This window comes from Perissodus microlepis, chromosome 23 (assembly GCF_051167445.1).
Source record: "Perissodus microlepis isolate ML-2025 ecotype Zambia chromosome 23, ASM5116744v1, whole genome shotgun sequence".
Classification (NCBI taxonomy): domain Eukaryota; kingdom Metazoa; phylum Chordata; class Actinopteri; order Cichliformes; family Cichlidae; genus Perissodus; species Perissodus microlepis.
In genome coordinates this window covers 413169-429164 of record NC_140482.1, presented here as the reverse complement: position 1 = coordinate 429164, position 15996 = coordinate 413169, and the positions used below count along the sequence as shown (strand labels likewise).

At 44.1% G+C, this 15996-nt stretch overlaps 1 long non-coding RNA gene across 1 annotated transcript in view; it reads right to left on the bottom strand.

Annotated features, from left to right (window-relative positions):
• LOC146360590 (uncharacterized) overlaps window positions 1–8474 on the bottom strand; it is a 34623-nt gene extending 26149 nt beyond the window's left edge. The window contains exon 1 of the long non-coding RNA XR_014799501.1: window positions 7856–8474. This is a non-coding gene — a long non-coding RNA (uncharacterized LOC146360590). The remainder of the gene's footprint in view (window positions 1–7855) is intronic.
• Window positions 8475–15996: the final 7522 nt, after the last annotated feature.

Below are 15996 nucleotides of genomic sequence, written 5' to 3'. Positions count from 1 at the left end.
CTGCCACAAACGATTATTTTGATAGTCGACTAGTCACCGATTATTTTTGCGATTAGTCGATTAATCAGATCATCATCCATTGGACATAAAACGGACAGCTTATTGCACCAGCAGCATCTGCTCTTATATAACTATCATTAGCTTACAGCTTTAAGTGTGTAAGGTCTGTGCTAACTAAAAATAAAGACAAGATGGTAGTTTGTTAAATTTTAATGAAATTTGCAGATTGTTTCGGTGAAGTTTAATAAACTCCTTGCTATCTAAAATATAACAGGACACCGGAGTAAATTCTCGAGCATCTCACACTTCTGATAATCAGCTGTCTGCTTGACGTTTATTCAGCTGTGTAAAAACTAGAACTTTAATCTCAGCCAAACCGATTTGCTCAGGAACAAATAAAATACTAAAAAAAAGCCAAACAATAAAATATTTAAGTTATCTAAGTGACTTATACATCATGTTTAACCTGAGTAGCGAAAGACGGCGGTGGGTTTGAAAACGATTTGCCGGGAGTCCGGTGTTCTCACGGCTCTAGTGAGCCTTGCCCCCGGCTCGCTATCGAGCTAGTGGGTAACAGACGTCTCCGAAAACGTCGGAGCGCTTTTGAAAATATGTGGTGTCTTGATAAACTGAGCAGATATTTGAGGTTTACACAGCTACATTCTCGCCTGAAAATATGTTAAACTTTATTTTGTGACCCAGAAAGAATAATAAGAGTAATATTAAAACTAACTAGCTGCCGCCATTGTTGGAAACTGAGCTGGGCTGCGCTATGAATTCTGGGACACAGCTTCTTCTTCGGGGTTTAACAGCAGCTGGCATCCTTGTACATGCAGTGCTGCCATCTTCTGTTTCAGTCCGTTATTACACTCTTAAATCCTACTACTTATTCCTGCGTCTTTTGTGATCTTACAAAGCTTCAAACGAGGCGTCGACTATTAAATCAGTCGTCGACGATTTTGATAGTCGACGTAATCGTGACTAGTCGACTAATCGTGGCAGCCCTATTGCTAACCAAAGTCTATCTTGTACGGCCACGCAGCATCTAATGACGTTTTGTAACCTGCCACTACGAAGGAGCAGTGAAATGATTTCTGTTTTAGCGCACATACACAGTGTGGTGATCAGTATAAGGACATGAAAGTGATGTTGCAGAAAGCTGCATCTGGTCAGAAGGAAAAAAACACGCACACTTGGAAGACTTGGCCAAATTTGCACAAAGTGAAATGGCTGACAGTGGACAGATACAAGGATGTGGATGGTCACACCCTCGTGCATTAAAGAGGCCGTTCACAAAACCAAACACTCAACAGACACAATAAGACAGCTGGTCCGTTTGCCTCACTAACTCATCTACACAAGGCGTGTTGTAGAAGTAGAGCAGGGCGATATGGCCAAAAATATTCATCACGATATAAATTTGAAAATGTGCGATAACGATATAACTGACACGAGACAAAATACTTTACAACTCCACTTCATTTGTGCAAAAAAACCCATCAATGTATTTTCACTTAAACAAGCAGCTGTTTTTCATGTGCATTAAAGTTATATAAAAATGTAACGGTGCAAATGCAAATTCCTTGCTGACAGTTTAACCAAAAGGCATTTCCAGTGGAAATTGGCCGACATATCCTCAGCATAACCATGTAAATATCCACAAAACTTAAAAAGAGGTTAAGCAAACACACAATACAGTAATATTATGTTGGAGCACAGTACGTATCACTCCGCGAGGCTCCTGACTACGATAGCCGTAATGCTCCGACAATCCATTAAACGGTGCGGGTTCGTAGCTTAGCAAAGTCGTACTAAAACATTTGACAGATTTTCGAGCGCCGTGTACATAAAATCGTTTCGAGGTCAGTAAACACAACCAGAATTCATACAGTGGCTTGCAAAAGTATTCGGCCCCCTTGAACTTTTCCACATTTTGTCACATTACAGCCACAAACATGAATCAATTTTATTGGAATTCCACGTGAAAGACCAACACAAAGTGGTGCACACGTGAGAAGTGGAACGAAGATCATACATGATTCCAAACATTTTGTACAAATAAATAACTGCAAAGTGGGGTGTGCGTAATTATTCAGCCCCTTTGGTCTGAGTGCAGTCAGTTGCCCATAGACGTTGCCTGATGAGTGCTAATGACTAAACAGAGTGCACCTGTGTGTAATCTAATGTCAGTACAAATACAGCTGCTCTGTGACGCCTCAGAGGTTGTCTAAGAGAATATTGGGAGCAACAACACCATGAAGTCCAAAGAACACACCAGACAGGTCAGGGATAAAGTTACTGAGAAATGTAAAGCAGGCTTAGGCTACAAAAAGATTTCCCAAGCCTTGAACATCCCACGGAGCACTGTTCAAGCCATCATTCAGAAATGGAAGGAGTATGGCACAACTGTAAACCTACCAAGACAAGGCCGTCCACCTAAACTCACAGGCCGAACAAGGAGAGCGCTGATCAGAAATGCAGCCAAGAGGCCCACGGTGACTCTGGACGAGCTGCAGAGATCTACAGCTCAGGTGGGGGAATCTGTCCATAGGACAACTATTAGTCGTGCACTGCACAAAGTTGGCCTTTATGGAAGAGTGGCAAGAAGAAAGCCATTGTTAACAGAAAACCATAAGAAGTCCTGTTTGCAGTTTGCCACAAGCCATGTGGGGGACACAGCAAACATGTGGAAGAAGCTGCTCTGGTCAGATGAGACCAAAATGGAACTTTTTGGACAAAATGCAAAACGCTATGTGTGGAAAACTAACACTGCACATCACTCTGAACACACCATCCCCACTGTCAAATATGGTGGTGGCAGCATCATGCTCTGGGGGGGCTTCTCTGCAGCAGGGACAGGGAAGCTGGTCAGAGTTGATGGGAAGATGGATGGAGCCAAATAGAGGGCAACCTTGGAAGAAAACCTCTTGGAGTCTGCAAAAGACTTGAGACTGGGGCGGAGGTTCACCTTCCAGCAGGACAACGACCCTAAACATAAAGCCAGGGCAACAATGGAGTGGTTTAAAACAAAACATATCCATGTGTTAGAATGGCCCAGTCAAAGTCCAGATCTAAATCCAATCGAGAATCTGTGGCAAGATCTGAAAACTGCTGTTCACAAACGCTGCCCATCTAATCTGACTGAGCTGGAGCTGTTTTGGAAGGAAGAATGGGCAAAGATTTCAGTCTGTAGATGTGCAAAGCTGGTAGAGACATAAGGCGAACCGGATTATAAGGAGCACTGTCGATTTCCAGAAAAATCAAAGGACTGATTTTTAGAGTGCCCTATTTTCCGAAAAACACAGTAATAACATAATAACAACGGCCCGCTAGCATGCTCTTGGTTGCCGAGGGCTATGCTGTGGCTGAGCTGCAAGATTAACTCTGCAAAACCAACTTTCATCAAGTAAAGACGAGAGTTGGTTTTGAGAGGTGCAAAGAAGGGAGGGATGAGAAGTAAAAAGCAGCTACTGTCAGTCTTTAGAGACAGAAGGACTGATTGGCCGTCTGGGAGCCCAACGGATGTTAAAAAAAAGAAAAAAAAGTTGAAAACGTTGAAGGCTTGATCATCTACTCCCTCATCTCCATCTCGTTTTTACTCCCACTCATTTCCAGCAGCCGTCTCTGTTAGTCTGCCTTCCCATTTCCATCCTAATGAGGCTTTATTCCCACTGAAGCAGCTGCACGGCGCAGGGAAAGAAGACGCAGGAACCGCACGCTGAGTCATCCACAACTTCTGACCTTCCCTGTCTCTCTCCATCCACCTCTCTTCTATCCGTTTAGATGTTTACCTGTCCATGTGACTGTTGACATTAGGAAGCTGTCACTAAACTGCTGTCACTGCCAATGACTGTCATGTCCCCCTCGAGTGTTAGCCCCCCTCCAGAGCTCTAAAGCACAGGCTTTAATAAGCCCGGAAAGAGAAATGCCAGCTTCCTATGCAGCCTGAGCTGAGAACATTGGAGTGACAAAGAAGAGGGGGGCGAAAGTCTGATGCACACAGGGAAAAGTTAGAGAGGAAAAGAGAGAGCAGGAAATGATACAGATGAGCTACATCCTCCTGGAAAGCAGCTGCCATTACAGTCTCCCCCATCTGCTGGAAGGCAGATGCTTCAAAACAGAGTGAGAAGTAAAGAGAGACGGCAGGAACTCAAACAAAATTAACACTATATTTTATCTTTAATAATCATATATATTGCTTTACCAAAACAGCTTGTTTTTGTGTTTTTTAAACTACCATCTCTCTTAAACCAACTTGAATTGAACAGTGAGCACAGCCACTAAGTACTATGTAACAAAAATACAGGGATGGGAGGGAGACGGTACCTGTACTGACGTTTAAAAAGAAGGAATAGGAGGAGGAGGAGGAGGGGGGTGGAGGTGGTGGAGCTCTCCGACAGGGGGAAAACTGAGATTTCAGTAAAGCTCAGTCCAAAGCACTTTCCTAATGATTTCCCTGTAACATTAGTCCTCGAGGACCCCGTCACAGCAGACTACTGTGAGCGCCACCAGACAGTTAATGAGACAAAAACGAGACGCTCTTACAGCCAGGAGGCTGCTTCCAGATGACGCTTGATTCATTTGATTGATTATCTGTGAATAAGTCTTGAGCCTCTCCTCGGTTCTTTATATTTTGCCTGTACTGAGCCAGATGTTCTTCTTCTTCCTTTCTTTAGACTTTCTGAAGGTCATTTAGAGTTTTTCTTTGGACATTAACTGCTTTTTCACCCATTTTCAGTCCAGTCCTTGTACCTGATCACTTTCAGAGCGATATTTTTGTTTTTTGGGGGGGTTAAACCACTTAACCTAACTCAAGGGGACAAACCCGAGTTGTCAAATACAATACAAAACACACAATTTAGCAAAGAACCAATTTTAAATTTTATCTTTAGGTACTTTGTTACTAGCAACCTGTCACAGAAACACACCATTTAATTTCTTTGGATTGGGAAAGTAGGAGACAGAAAAAAAGGGGACAGGCTGAAAAATCTATCTACAGTGGAGGAACAGTACCTGAAAGTCATGTCAAAAAAAATTCAGCAAACACCTGACACAGGACCTGAAAGATGCACTTGGTCCTTCAGTTGATCCATCTAGTGTTACCCAAAGCCTCATCTCATGGTGTCAGTGAAGGGTGGCTGTCAAGAAGCCATTATTAAGGAAGGGAACAGGGAGAAAAGGCTGAGGGATGCCAAATTACACAAGAACTGGACTGAAAATCAGTGGCAGCAGGTCTGGTGGAGTGATGAACCAAAATTTGACATTTCTGGTTGAAATTGCTGGTAATATGTCTACAACCACCTGTAAACTACTGTACAGCTCTGTCATAGTTTGGGTCTGCATTTCAGCCAGGGTGTTGGGGATTTCGTCAAAATTGATGGAATTATGAAAAGTACCACCAGACTTTGATGCACCATGCAATACCATCTGGAAAGCGTCTGATCGGCAGCAGCTTACTAAACACATCGAAACACCATCATTCATGGACTGACCTGAGCCGTGTGGGATCATCTCGGCAGAGAATGGAACAAAAAGGCAGCTAATATCGAAAGAAGAGCTCTGAATGTCCTTAAAGAAGCCCGGAGAACTATTCCTGAAGACTACTTAAAGGAATTCCAAAGAAATGTGCCTAAGAGAGTTCAGGGCGTGCTGAAGATAAAGATGCTCAAGCTCATTAGCTCATTATATCAACTCTGTATGACGCCTTTTATACTGTATTTTCATGTAAACTTTTCAAATTTAAACTGTTGCACCCGTTTCCCATTACCCAGCAAGTTATATGTTAGAATTAAGGTGTGGCTCAAACTTTTGCACAGTCCTACATTTCACATCTATAAAATGATTTGGCACCTGATAAACCTTTAAAAGCACTGACCTGCCTCTCCAACTATCTGTTTTAAACAACACGCACTTACCAGCAGTTGTGTTGCGTTTTCGTCAGGTTAGTGGCTCAGACCTAAAACAGCCCTACATTATCTCTAATTCAGTTCTGGACCCAAGCTGACCCATTAAATTACGTGGTACTCCTTTTATTTGTACTTGTGTACTCAGGCATAAATTAGACTTTTCAGGTACAAACTAAATAACACAAAGAGGAGCTCTTATGAATAAGAATGAAACTGAGAGGCCCACTGCAAGAAGATACACACCCAAGTGCTGAGATTGTAAAGATGAAAAGTGAGCAGAGGAAAATGAGCGTTTCAGGAGAACGAGGCGGTTTCCTCTTTTTCCCATCTGGCAGCCTCACAGCGGGGAGTTATGAGGTAGCCCCAACCTACCTCACTGTGAAATGCACTACACACAGGTACACACACGCACAGGTCTTTGTCTCCAGATGCCACGTTTATTTATAGTTTCCTGTGTTATGACCGACCACAGTCTGACAGCTGTCGGTCTCAGCTGATTTCCCGCTCCTCTCCCGTCTCACTATAAAAGGGAAGGAAACCATCATCAGTCCAAAACGCCATCAGCTGTTCTCACCTGCGTCTCCAGCACGGCCCCGTTGAGCTCACCACACCACTCCTCCCCTGCAGCCGCGCCTGGGACCACACCTCCGCCACACCCACATCTCCCCGCTGTGCAAGAACGAGCTCAGCAACACAAGCATCCTCTCTCTTTCGCGAGTGCATACGTGCACATCTACAGTGCTGCATGCCGATGAACCCATTTTCTTGGAGCACCTACACAAGCTGCAATATACAGATCATGTTTCACAGCGCTACAGCGAGAGGCAAACACCTCCCTCTGTTTGTGCTTCATTCTAGCTTCTCCCTTCTCTTCCCAACCACACACACCAACACCTTCCTCTTGTGAATTTCATTTTAATCCTTAACATAAAGACAGCTATACATTAGGATAATCAAACTTGATTTATTACCTCCTACCCCCCCCCCACCCCACACTGTGTGTTCAACAGGAAGCTAAAGACTGGTGCTGTTAAAGTGTTCAAAAAACAGCAGGAGCTCGGTGTGAGGCCACAGTGGGCCAAAAAACACACACAAGATGACCTCCAGCAAGGACAAAATGTATCTGGACGTCTCTGTGAGCATCTGTCTCACTGTGTAAGTGTAGCACAGTGTCTGTGTGTGCATGGCTGGGGAAGAGAGACAGCACAACTGAAAGCCAGCACTCAGACGAGGACCCGGTGCATCGTCTGTCTCATCTCAGCCAGTTTACTTACAAACTCTTTAAGTTTGAATTTTAAAGCCGACAATGTGCACAGGGCAGTGATATTTAAAATGAAGGTAAACTATTCCAATCTCTGGAGCCCCAATTGTGTATCTCACACACACACAGTCCTGAATTCATTACTGAAGTCTCATCCAGACGTTCAATGTGTACACAAAGGAATTCTTCGGCAGGAGGTGAAAGAAAATGGCCCACAAGTTAATCCAAAATGACGGTTTTATCAACAATGGCCACCAGCGGTGATTTTGGCACCTGTGACAAGGTTGAAAAGAGCTGTGGGTAATTTGGTCTCACAAAATGCAGCGCACACACACACACACACACACTCACTAAGTTCTCCTCCTGCCTTCAGCCCAACCGTTGAGCGCGATGACAAATAGAGCCGCAGAATTTTGCTGCTGTGTAATTAAATTGAGACGTGGGGTCAAAATTCCCACCTAGATTGAGTGAGATGAAATATAAATCGGCTCTCCTCTAACTGACTTTATAGAAATAATTACATAAGCTGCATTTATAACTGTTATTAAATAACAGCAGCACACGAGAACTAAAGTGTAATCCCAGCACATTTCGCTTCGCTTGCACCGATTCTTTAGAGACGACGACTGTGGTGGGTAATTAAGGGCAAACAATATACAAGTCGCGTGAAAAATGGAGGCCGCATTACCTTTCCAAAGCTTCCTTTCCCGATGGCCCGCAGTATCTGGAAGTGGTCAAAGTTTACTGTGGAGAAAATGAGAAGCAGTTAGTGAGAACGTGTCAGTTTGAGCTGAGCTATAAAACAGGGAACATGACATGTACAGCACTGTGCAAAAGTCTTGAGCCATCCCTCATTTGCTTCCAGGGATCCGGACTTCCCTGTAATCTTTAAAGTGGTATTAAGGAATAGCTCTCCAGGCTTTTTAAAGTGTTTCTGATTTTTAATCCAGGGCTTGTATTTGACCAGTTTTTGTCTGTTAAGACCCTTCACACTAATCTCTGAAACATTCAAACATAAACAGACACCTAAGTCACGGAAAGGACCAGAAAACTTAACAAAGAACCAATTTGAAATTGTATCTTTACACATTTACTTGCAGCCTATTGCAAAAAAACAAGACCCCACATCATTTGTTCTCACTTCTTTAGTTGAAGAATGCAGTTAATAACACCGTTAACACAGACTGACCTGGCAAAACATGAAAAAGTAAGGGGGTGGTTCAAGACTTTTGCTCGGTACTGTATGAGAAATGGAAATGTGCACTTCACAATGTATCGCTGCACTTCGGCAGTACTGTGCAGATCAAATGTTTTTTTGAAAGAATTAAAAAGTCAGAGCGCAGTGGGAGAGAATAATGTGTGTGTTAGATAATGAAACGGGAAAGATTGAAAGGTGGAAATAATGAATCACAACAGTCAAAATGTGAAAAAACAAAAACATTTTCCCTGGAGGATCTGTACAGTGACACACCGTCACAGTATCGACGATTAGCAAGCAAAACAAAACCCCAGAAATAACATTTATTAAATGAAGACTCAGCTAAACCTTTTTAAACTTCACATCTGAATAACAAATAACACACGCAGCACATAGAAACAAATATCTAAAATGAGTTAGATCCCAGGAAGTTAGACACGCTTTCATAAGTTTTCTGATCGACTTTTACGAGATTAAATTTGAGCAAGTAAAGACATTTCACATGAAGCTCAGAGGCAGGAGAGTTGTACTTCAGAAAGACATCCAGCTCAGAGCGCTCAACTCATTCATCTTACTTTATTTTCCTATTTCAGTATGCATGATAACACAGCCAGATGTTTTCATTCATTGCCACTGAAGCAGATGCATGTGTGTGTTCTGCAGACTGATTGAATCCTTCTGTACGCAGCTTAAAATGAGTCCTGAGGAAAGAGGTTGAATGGAAGTGGTGAGGAAGAGTGTCATGTTTTTTTCCTCTGTAATAAATAAACTAAATAATAAGCACAAATATTTTTGTTTTCCAAATATATTTTTACGAGCGCTGAACATGTGATCAAGATTAGACGATAAATACAAGATTAATTTCACTATTCTGCTGTATTTCTACTTAACACCTACCTGACTCACTTTTGAATGAAATTAATGCAACGTGTGAGACTAATATTTTTAATCAGATCTTAATTTATGCAAAAATATCCATCATAGACCCCAGAAAAAAGCATGAATAAAAAGAACACCCGATCCATGAGTTTTTTAGTCCAAGTGTGACTTTTTCTGGGTTCATACACCTTTCAGGGTCAAATTCAAGCACTTTGTAAGCACGTTTAATGTCCATTTTCAAACTTTTCCAGCACATTACCATAAAAAGGATGCATATTTCACTTCGCATCACCTGAGTAAGACCACGTGAAAGGCCAAATGAATAAGTCTTCTCATCAGATATTGATGCTTCTTTCTTATGTGACACAAAAAACAGGAGGAGACAGATCTTTGCTTGTATTGTTTTTTAAGTTCATTCATTCAAAACTAACTGTAAGACGCTTAACTACATTGCAGTCTGTGTTATTGTTGTAGACCTAATTATCACCTTTAAAGTGTTTGTGCTAATAACATCATGTAGAGTAAGACAGGCATAGAGAACAGCACTGACTGGGAGAGGCTTTGAACAGATGACATACTCAGATCAATTCAACACTTTAGACTTTAAAAATGCACAAGCGTCTTTCAAAAACCTATTTATTTAATCTATCATCATTGATATTATTATGTACAGTTATAATGTACTGTTCATCTCCCTTAAATAAACAGGCAGCCTTAAAGTGTGAAATAGTCACTTGTCTACTGTCTCAGTGGCTGATAGTGCCCCACAGGCCTCAATGTGAGCTTGAAGCCATTATGTTTAAATTGTTTAATGATAAACAGATTTTGAATGAAAGGAGGAAACTTCGGTAGCACAAAAAAGTGCCTATTCTTTGTTCCCATATGGTTCAGTCATATTACCGTCATTTCCCCCTAAGGTGTTCCCAAAGACACCAGGTTAATACTTGAAAAAGCTGCAGCAATACACAAAAATATCATCAATATTCTGTTTACTTGGTGACAACGTCGCTTTTAGCCTTCAATCAGAAAGCCTGACGTTGGCTAGTTAAGCATCGGGCTAACGTTTAACGCTTTCACTTGAGGGAAGTAACTCGTATTACTGCTACTGCTGTGTAATCTTGGTTAAATTCACAGCATATTCTACAAGTTACCCTGCAATAACTAACTGTTAGAATAGCGGCACCGTATTGTATCGCACTGAGTGCACTTCAATCCTTTATCCCGCGAGTTTGCTAGCTAGCAAAATAATAATACCAATTTTTAAAAAATAACATGTGTAACGTACACACTCGAGAAAATTATTTACTAGTACTTACGCAACTCCCCCGTTGTGAAAACGTACAAATCCTTCTTGTATTTTTCGTTTTCCAGCAAACACTCATTAAAACGGCCTCCAGGCACATTAGTGCACTCACCCCCGACTGATCAGGGAGGGGGTGGGGGGTCACACATTGAAACAGACTAACGTGCAGAGGTACAGCCCAGGCAGAGAAATGTTGCTTTTAGACTTTGCGACTCATTTTATTTCTCTATCTGATAAGAAACTATTCAATCAGATAGTTATTTGTGGTGAATGAAATACGGTTACAGTTTCAAGAAGTTTTAAGCACCAAATCCGAAATCCAAGCACTGCAATATTAAAATCCAATTCAATTTCTTGTTTGCTCCGAAATCTACGACATGACTATATACAGAAAAGCTTGACATGGTATGCAAAAAACCCCGAAAACAAAGTGTGTAAATAAAGATCACTATTTTTGGCACCTACCTGGACTCAGTCTGCTTACTTCTCTTGCCCAAATCGAACGAGTTTTCAACAATTCTTGGTGCCGAAACCTGGTTGGGGAAGAGAGGAGCGTGCGGCTTGGAGGTGCCAAAGGGACGGAAGGCCAGCAGCTTATCTGAGTGACACGCCAGGCGAACTAGAAGGTGAGTGCCACCTGTTGATTTTTATCCAAAGGCGCTAAATTGGAAGTTAAAACTAAATTTAATAATATTCACTCAGTATGGGCTTCTGGTGTCTGTCCATAGTGATTTTGGGGTAATTAGTGCTAAAAGCAGGGAATATTGGACTGACTAAATTTATTGCTGTTTATTTTGGGGGGAATTTTGAGTTAAGAGGTTATGTGTTTAAGTCAATACGGTGTGTGTTTAAAGTGATGTGGGTTGACTGGGGAGGCCAGCCAGCCAACCAGTAGTTTAGGGTATTCGGTCTGATTGATCAGCAGAACGCGGTTCGGGCGTCGAAATAACCGCGGGCTAAGACCCGGGAGTGATGCTTATAATACACTTGAATAAATTGTCTTAGGACTGGGGCACGGCCCCTAAGAGCGCAGTTGCTCAGCGGGTGGCGGCGACCCCTGATCGTGGACGCACGGTCAGGTTAAAAGCTCGGGTGGTACCCGGGGGATTTCGAGCCCCCCTTAAAAACTAAAGTGATCAAGGGGATCACTTTTCTTACTGCGCTGTTTGAGTGACAGGGTGCGACCCGGCTGTGACTATTTAACGTCGGGGACTTGTGAACTTTAAGTAAAGCCAAAAGCGTGAACTGGGATATTTCACGTGGCTGGTGGAGGTCCTTGTTGCCTGGCGGGGAGCAGTTATAAATTAAGTAGGGCTTAGGAATCTGACCGCTCTCGGCGGGGGCGTCCTCGAAGCGGGTTTAATTGATTAGCAAGGCGCGGCCCTGGGCTGAAAGATGCTTTTAAATTAGTCAAAAACTTAGGAATATCGGTAGAGAAATAAAGAAGATAAGTTGTTCTGGCATATGGTGTTTTCATACGTTTATATGGGCCCATGTGTAAATAATGTGTAAATAAGGTGTAAATTAGCGGTATAAACTGTCTGTTGAATTTCTCCTGTGTGGTTGCAGAGTGAAAAAAGGAAAACTCTTTTCTTTTCTCTCTCTGAGAGGAGGAGAGGGGGCTCTGTGGGGAGCTCTGTGTGTGTGTGTGTACTTGCTGGCTTTGTTCCATCTCCCTACTTCTCCATTTCTCTGCTTCTCAGTTTTCTGGTTGGGTAGGTGAAGGTGTGTTTCAGAAGTGTGGTGAAAGGATTTCAATATATTAAATAAACTAAATCTTGTAGTCTTGTGTTTGTGATTTCATAGTGTATATAAAGTCTTTTAAAGATCGGGTGAGTCTCTCGCTATAAGGAGGGAAACGGCGTGCATAGTAGATTGACTGGATTATTCTCATGTGTGAAAATTTTGTAGTTGTTAGGGAAGTGAATGTGAGAGTGAATTTTTGCTGGCTTTGGGTGCTTAAATTGTTGCAGTAGACGTTTGTGAAGTTTTGTCTTGAAAGGAGCATTAGAGAGTGTGTGTGTGTGTGTGTATGTGTGTCTGTGGGCGGTTTCTCCCCGGCTAGAGCCTAGCGGAGGTTAAGCTTGACCAGCTTGTGGGATTCTGACTGCCGAAAGGGGAACTACAGTGAGGCAACCCCAAAGGGAGGAGCCTAAGAGCGGCCATTTTGGTAAAGGTAAGTGAGGTCGAAAAGCAAAATGGCTGAAGAGGAAAAGGTGACCCCTGATGGGGGAAAGAGATACAAGCCACTGAAGGACCAAATACAGCAATTGAAGAAAGCAATTAAAATTACTGCTGAGGGGACTTCAAAGGAGATTGCCCGCCAGTGTCAAGATCTGGAAAGAGAAGTGAAGGAATTATGTGAAAATCAACAGAAGACATTGGAGGACAGAACTCCTCTTCACTCCATCTTCCAAGTTGAAGGTGAGAAATGTGAGAAGAGAATCAAAGAGCTTGAAGAGGAACACTTGGGACGTTTTCAAGGGAGAAAAGTGAAGGCAGAAAAGAAGCTCATGATTGGAAAACAAAATAAGTATTGCAAGCTTATGATTGTCTCCCAAGGCGTTTCTCACTGGATGCAAGAGGAAGTGAATGACACCAAACCAGTCTTAATAAAAGAAGCCGAGGCTGAGGGAATATTATATCCCAGCCTGAAGGAATTCTTGAGTGCCCCACCCCCTCCTTATATCTGTCCAGTGGTGACTTTGGAGGGTGGCACCCTGTGGGGGCCGGGAGGAAAAACAGGAACAGTTAAGGGAGGAATTGTGGAAGTACAGGAGAATCATATACCATCGACATCTGCTCGGGGCATAGAGGAGGCAGACACAAGAGTGGCGCAGCCTCAATCAGTGGCACCTACACAAAAAGTGATGCAGCCTCAATCAGTGGCAGCTGCATCAGAAGTGAGTCAGCCCCACCCAGCTGCTGGGACATCACAAGGAATTACTACACGGGGGGTGATCTTGATCCCTCCCTCTCTTTTCAGCCCAGATGGAGCTACAGAAGAAGCTCAACCTGTGGCTTCCATGAGTACAGGTCAGGTGACACCGCAACAGCCCAGCCAGGGAAATGCATCCCAGGAGGTCTGGACTTCAGAGGAAGATTCACCTTCACTGCAGTTTCAGAGGCAGCCATTAAAGGCGAACCAAAAAACCAGTCAGAGGTCAAAGGTTGACAACCCTGAGGAAGAACAGTGGCAGGGCCATGTTGTTGGGAAAATATCTGACAACCGGGAGGCCGTGATAAAGTTGGAACAGACCTTGAAAAGACTGGAGGAAGAAGGCGTAGCAACACCACGGCTATTAGCACAAACGCTTGAGGCATTGGAAAAGGACTTGGCGACCTCTGTAAGACAATCAAGAAAATCTAGAGAAGTGTCGAACCTGGAAATGGGAGGACTCGCCCCAAAGTTTCAGGGTCTCCCAGGAGTGAAGACGCTTCGCTCTGGGAGGGTTCTGGAAGAAGTAAGAGACAAAAGACCGTCGATCTTTGAAAAGAATCGGAAGCAGAGCGTTGCATTGCAAACCGGAGAAGGGCAGTGTGACATAGAGGAGGAATTGCCCCTCACTATGCCTTTACTGACGGGTTCACAGGGCGAACCAGTCTACCATCCCTATAATATCAGAGATCTTGAGGCTCTGGTGAAGCAGCTGCCCCCGATCACAGAGGGAGGAGCGGCTTGGTTGAGAAGACTAGGAAGTCTTACAGAAGGAGAAGAACTTGCCCTGGGAGATTTTCGTGCTATCGGTGGGAGGACCTTCAGAGGTGGAGGCCTCGCAGACGTGGAAGAGATAGCAAGAACTGTATGCCAACCAAACGATGTCCCCTATGCAAGGGTGCGAAATGCTCTCTCTGATGCAGTGCGTGAGAAGTATCCGACCCATAATATTGGCACTACACCTAGGATTGTTTGGAGCCCAGAACATTCCCCTAGAGAGTTTATAGAGCACGCAAAAGAACAGTGGATTCTCCAAACTGGGGAGCATCCTGGGCAAGATGGGGAACCTCGGGCGTGGTTCCGATGTGCGGTGTTAGCAGGTCTGCCAGAACGAGTGAGAGCAGATCTACAGAAGAATCCAGACTTTGCGGTGGCGGATTCAGCAAAATGGGAGAGGCATATCATACATCGACTTGAGCTGGAAAGAGACGAGGTGAGCAAGAAAAAACAGGAGCTGGAGGAGGCGCAAGGGCAGTTAGTAAAATTGAAATTGGCTGAGGCGAGAGAAAAACTAAACGAAAAGAAAAAGGAAAACAAAGATGGAGCTAAGAAGATGCTGGTGGCGCAGCCACAGGGCAATCCGGAGCCTGATTGGCCAGATCTGGATCCGGTTCTGTACCCTGATGACCGATGGCCCGCCAATGGACCAAGGCAAGGAAGACCCGCGGGGAATTGGGGGGCTACTAGGTCGTTGAGGGGGCGTGGTGGATCTCAAAGAGGAGGCGGACCAAGGGGCCGTGGTCTGGGGGGACCTATGCTGGACCCGAATGTATGCAGAAGGTGTGGAGGACGAGGACATTGGGCTCGTGATTGTCCTACACCACGACAGCTAGAACTTGGTTATCCATCTCCACCCCAGGCACAGGGAGCTCTTCGAGGCAGAGTGGTCCAGACAAGGGGACATCAAGCTCCAAACCCAAGCATGGCGCCGGTGGCTCAGTATCCCCTGGCCTACTGGGGCGGAGAGGAGGAGCTGTACTGACGGGACCCACAGAGACAAGACGACATGGGAATGGCAGATCCGATGTTGTCAATGAGTGTGGAAGGGACTGAAATGACCTTCCTTGTGGACACTGGAGCTACTTACTCAACGCTGAGACAAAGACCAAGCAGTGTCACACTTTCCGAACACACGGTTAGTGTGGTGGGTTTCTCTGGGGTTCCAATGACTCTGCCAATAACCAATCCAGCCCGGACGGTGCTGGGAAATCAGACATTGAAGCACAGTTATGTGGTGTCTCCTCAGGTGCCAGTGAATTTGATGGGCAGGGACCTGCTCATTAAATTGGGAGCCACTGTCATGTGCTCAGCTGATGGATTAACAGTTACACTTCCAGGAGGAAAAGAGTTTCTGTGCCTGGGGACAATTTCAAAGAACCAGTATTTGCTGAAAGACTGTGAACAACCTACAGCTGACATTTACTGGGGTCGGTTGGTGGATGAAGGCATTTTGAGACTGTATCAGCTGTGGAAACCTTGGATTATGGCCTTGGCTGTCTATTCTTCTCCGCGAGATCCATGCCACGTGACCCTCTATTATGATAAGAACGAGGATGAAATCTATAGGGACCTGTTCCAGTCTGACCTTGAAGGTCAGACCTGGAATGTGTGTTCTCAGAACATCTATGTCGGTCCTGAAGGCGTCGCTGCAGGAGTAAATTTAACCGAAGAACAACGGCCTTGGTTCAAAATGGGACCTGATTCAGTGCCCCATATTACATTGGCGGTCCA